Source organism: Caretta caretta, chromosome 10 (assembly GCF_965140235.1).
Source record: "Caretta caretta isolate rCarCar2 chromosome 10, rCarCar1.hap1, whole genome shotgun sequence".
Classification (NCBI taxonomy): domain Eukaryota; kingdom Metazoa; phylum Chordata; order Testudines; family Cheloniidae; genus Caretta; species Caretta caretta.
The window spans coordinates 73,010,060-73,015,797 of record NC_134215.1 but is presented as its reverse complement, the minus strand read 5'-3'; positions in this window follow the sequence as shown (position 1 = coordinate 73,015,797).

Genomic DNA, 5,738 nt, shown 5'->3' with positions numbered 1-5,738 from the left:
TAGATGTTTACCTCATTGTGGTGTCTTTTTTCCACCATCACTGAAGGTTAACAGCAGGTGAGAGCCTTTTTCCTTTTTTAAACTTTGTGAATGCAGCTAATATCCCACCATGAAAATCACCTTCTATGAACCCATTTCATTTGCCTCACAAAAAATAAGCTGGAGGCAATCAGTCAATGTCTGGTGGAGAGCTCAGAATATATTCCCCCATCAATGTACAGCCACCAACCTACTCCTCATTAAGCTGCAATGATTCATGGCTGGCTCCTCTGTGTCAGACACCGGATGACTTCAGCCCTGAATTGTCCTTAATGTCTGCAGGCATTTAACTCTGGAGGTCACAACATATGGGCTCCACCATGGATTGCTGTAGACATTCTGAGCCTGGCTCTCTGCTCCACAATGCTAGCGTAAGTCCATTGACTTCAGCAGAGGTACGATGATGTGAAACTGGCTTAAAGGAGTGGAGAATCAGCCCCTTTCTATTTAGCCCCGCAAATCGCTTCTGGGGGAAAAACACAAATGAAAATCAAAACAAATGAGAACAAAAAATGAACAACATCCTCCCCTCCCACAGAAGATTGAATTCTTTTCAGTAACACGCAGGGACACATAGGTGGTAGGAACAATGTATGTGTTCATATTGTACTTCTAGGCTGCATTTGTTTTTAGAGTCGAGCTAAACTGGGTCAGTGCAATGTAGGCAGATATTTCTGAAAATAAAAGGGTTTAGCGGCCCTGTGACCTCAATATTCAAGTGCCACTAGTGATGTTCAACAACCAGCCTGAAGCTGCAAAGGTCAGCTGGGCTCCAAGTGTGCCACTTTCCATAACAATAGTAGCTACAGCACACACCAGTTTATCATAGCTTAGAAAGGAGAATGGCCTATTCGTGGGCCAAATAGCCACGTAAAAGCTCCCCCCTGATCTTAGACAGGGTCTGTCCATGGGCTTCTCTGCCCTGGGAAATTTCAGCATTTCAGAATGTAATGACAAGTCGTGGAAACTAATTAAATGCTAAATATGCTTTAGCACTCAGTGTGGATGGGAGCTATCTTGTTAAACATCATGTGAGCAGTTTGTTGGGGTTAACCGTGATCAACGGAGACAATATCTTAGTTATCTGCAGGTCATCTTCTAACATAATGTAGTTTCCCAGGGCGGACAAGCCCCATATTAGTAAGAATGACTAAGGATTTTAGGGGCCATGTAATCCGTGCACATTCTGTGCACCTGCTACACCACTCATGGTCTCATTTCATCTTGAGTTAGCAGCCGGAGTGGAGCATAGATTCCAACCTGGTAGTGCTGGGGACTTTGAGGTATTATAGCTGTGGCTATGTCTTTTTACTGCATGGCTCTCCAGTCTTAATTCTAAGTGCATCCTGCTGCCATTGGGATGCCTGTCTCTCACTTTACATCGTACTGACACCACATAGAGAAATGACTGTAAATAAACCTTACCATGGGTTGCCCTATGGGCATGCCAGAAAATGCACCAGCTCAACATAGTTCAACACATTCTTCGCCAGCCCCAAGGAGAGAACAAGATTCACTGAACATTACAAATCTGGAGTCAAATCATCACATGGTGTAAACTGACATAGCTCCATTGCAGCCAATGACTTTAAGAGATTGACTTCAATGCAGTGATGCCAATTTACACCAGCTGAGGATCTGGTTCACAGGGCTCTGTGTGAAATCAGCTGGTGCACTTCCTCCAGTTATAGGATTGCCACTCATCCACATTTTATGGGGCTATATCTTAATTTCAACAGGACAGTTTTGCTCCCTGAAACTTCTTCTTGCTGAAGCACTGACATGTCCAGAAAATTATTTCAGGGTGTAATGGCCCTATCATGGTATGTTGGCATTACATCATGAAGTTGCCAAGTTGTATTGCAATGTGATGATGGTTCTAGATAAAGTGCTGATGACGAATCATACTGTGATACAATGCAAACATCCACACATTGAGCCCTGACTAGCTGTCCCATAGGGGAGTCAAAGGCAGCAACGCTAGGCCAATTCAGCTGACAAGTGCCCACATCCCAAAGAAACACCACCACCATTGGCTCCCTGATTAGCAGCCTCAGCAACAAGGCTAAAGAATGGATGGGCCATGGAGAATGACTACATGGTGTCCGACTAGTTCAGTACTGATGTTTATCATCAGGGCAGCATGAAGAAAGCTTGCATGGCCACTGATCCTGCTGTACCTGTTCTGTGGATGGAGATCCTGGGACAGACTCCGTAAGTGGCTCCAAGTTACCCCATTTCACAAGCCAGGGCATACGGGGGTGTGCCGGGTGGGCCCATAGTGCGCGATGCTACAGGAGATTCTGTGCTACATAGTAACATGGCCGCTGTAAATTAGGCCATGTCTACACTACGAAAGTACTCCGATTTTACAGAAGTCGATTTTTGGGAACAGATTGTATAAAGTCGAGTGCATGCATCCACACTAAGCACATTAATTCGGCGGTGTGCGTCCACAGTACCGTGGCAAGCGTCGACATTCCGAGTGGTGCACTGTGGGTAGCTATCCCACAGTTCCCGCAATCCCCGCTGCCCACTGGAATTCTCGGCTGAGCTCCCAATGCCTGAGGGCGCCAAAAATTTGTTGCAGGTGGTTATGGGTAAATGTCGTCAGTCAACCCTCCCTCCCTCCGTGAAAGCAAGAGCAGAAAATCATTCTGTGCCCTTTTCCCTGCATTGCCCAAGCAGACACCATAGCACAGCAAGCATGGAGCCCGTTCAGCTCACTGCAGCAGCTATGAAAATTGTAAACACCTGCATTATCGTGCAGTTTATGCAGAACCAGCACCTGAAAAACCAGGCGAGGAGGTGACAGCAGCGCGGTGATGAGGTCATGAACACAGATTTCTCTAAAACCGCGGTCCCTCAGCATGGAAGCGGCATGTCTGGGGCTCTGTCCCAGAGCATTCATTTGATCCTTTGGTTTTCTGGTACGCTTGTCTGAGCTCCTTAAGTTTCATGCGGCACTGTGTTGCGTCCCTGCTGTAGCCTCTGTCCCTCATGGCCTCGGAGATTTTTTGAAATGTTTTGGCATTTCGTCTTTTGGAACGGAGTTCTGATAGCATGGATTCCTCTCCCCATACAGTGATCAGATCCAGTACCTCCCGTTCGGTCCATTTTGGAGCTCTTTTTTGAATCTGGGACTCTATCATGGTCACCTGTGCTGATGAGCTCTGCATGGTCACCTGTGCTGATAAGCCTGCCTGGCCAAACAGGAAATGAGATTCAAAAGTTCCCGGGGCTTTTCCTGTACACGTGGCCAGTGCGTCCGAGTTCAGAGCGCTGTCCAGCGCGGTCACAGTGGTGCACTGTGGGATAGCTCCTGGAGGCCAATACCTTCGAATTGCGTCCACACTAACCCTAATTCGAGACGGCAATGTCGATTTCAGCGCTAATCCCCTCGTCGTGGAGGAGTACAAAAATCGGTTTTAAGAGCCCTTTATGTTGAAAAAAATGGCTTCGTTGTGTGGATGGGTGCAGGGTTAATTTGATTTAATGCTGCTAAATCCGACATAAACTCGTAGTGTAGACAAGGCCTAAGGGTGCTTGAACTTACCCCGGAGGCCATTTTTGGCACAGCCCAGAAAGGGAGGTTGTAAAGGTGGCACCTCCACCTCCCCTGGTCTTTGCCTTCTGGAGGTGCAACACAGAAATCAGACCCTTCCACATTTAGGAGGCTTTCAACCGTCACCTTTTACCCGTACTAAAATTCACTGAGAACATTTAAAATGAAAAATCAGAGAAAGGCAGAATGCTGCTGCTCTGTTTGGGAGGCATCAGTGCACTTGTTACATCTCCAAGAGCACATTAAAATCCTACCTGCTTGCTTCTTTCAGCTGAAAATGTCCCTGATGTGGGGTTTCCCCAACATTGACTAGTTCTTGGTTCTGCCACCGAACAAAGGTCTCAGTTGAAGACACTATCCCTTTGTGAATGTTAAAGTCCCAATCGGATCTGTATTATGCTATAGCCTGAGTAATGATCATCAAACAAACAGCCTATTTTTAGTAGAAAAGGCAGCCCACATAGCAGATCTTTCACCACAACTTGAGGTGTATGTCAGGACTGAGACTGCTGTAGTAGAGGACAAGATTCTGCACTGTCAGATGAACGCAGCTGCAGGTTCTGTTAACGTTGCAAAGAGAAAGCACTTAGGCAAGCCTGAAGACACCTCATTGGCCTTATACTTTGGAACACCTGGGTATCAGCGTGTGTGTGTGGAGGGGTGTCCATTTCTGTAGGTCATTCATTGTAAGTCTTCTATTTGGCTTGGTGTGGGATTCTTGAGTGCCGGTTGCACTGTTAAACTGACACTTTCTCATTGCACTTGTGTATCTGCCCAATCTCTGGTTGCCTTCAGTGGGATCAGGATACTGGAGCTCACATATTGTCAGGCTGCCCACCACCCTCATCCTCTCTTGTTCACACGCACAAAGCAGTATTTTCAGCAAACTTCAACTCAATCTCTGATTTCAAATACCCAGGTTAGCACTCCCAATGGCTTGCTCCTGCAGAAGTGGGTGTGCATCCATTTTTTGCACATGCAAATCAGGCAGCTGGCTTCCTATCTGTCCCATTTGTTCAAATACAGTGCTGCCTGCATGTGTGAAAATGGGGGGGGGGGGCTTGCCACTTTTGTGGGCACAATCCATTGTGGATGCAAAATGGGTGCGTGATATTGGGGGCCAGAGCTGAACACTTGACCCAAGGGAGCTGCTGTTTTTCCATTGACCACTATTGTCCCTTAGCCACACAGAGTCCAGAGATGCAGAACATCCCAATCTATGTAAGTCAAACAGAATCTTGAAACTCATTCTAGATAAGGATTTTTGGTGATGGCATTGAACATTCTTCCACTGATGAAATATTTATTATGACATGTTGCCTAGCAATGACCAGATCTCCCTGAATATTCAAGAGATGAAATGTACAGTGGGGCGAGGAGAGGAGGGAGCAGTTTTTGCTATGAAATAAAATCAAATAAGAAAAACAACAGCAAGTGGACATGGATTCTGCCCTGTTTCCAACCTTTTACTGGTAATTGAGGAAGAAAAGGTTTTACTTGGTAAAGTGGCTGCACTGGCCAGAATCATTTACCAGCTGGTGGAGGACTTGAAAGAGATAAAAGCAGACAGACTGTCAGAAAGCACTTATCTGTCATGCACCAAAAAACGTTTATTTTTTGTCACTGCCTGCTGATGTGCATCCTGACAGGGTGTCCTGGGGTGTTTTCTTCTCTCTCGCTGTCAAGCTGCCAAAGCTGATTAAAGTGAACTGGGCTCATCCATGAAGTGGGTTTTACTGAAACAGACAAATCAGAAAACCACTCATAGTCAGGTGGCTCCACATTTTGGGGGAGGTGGGTCAGCTCAGGGAGGGAGGGGGATCCTGGCTTGCAGCATTTCACGGCAGACTGTGGATATTTTGTCATTTTTATGCTGGCCATTCACTTTGGTGAATATTCAGAGGGCTCTGGTTTTTCCACGTCCAGGGTGTTGCATCTATCGCTGAATAGTCTGAGTGGTCACCATGTGAAAGTCCAAAGGACCTCTGCAAAACAGCCCCTTTACGAAAAAATATGCAGCACATTTACCCCCTGATGGAGTGCTGTACACATCAGGAGAAAGGGGATAAAAGCTCCCTTTGTGGAAGGAGATTGTCTCATCACTTCAGGCCAAGCAGCTGTTTACTGGAGTCTT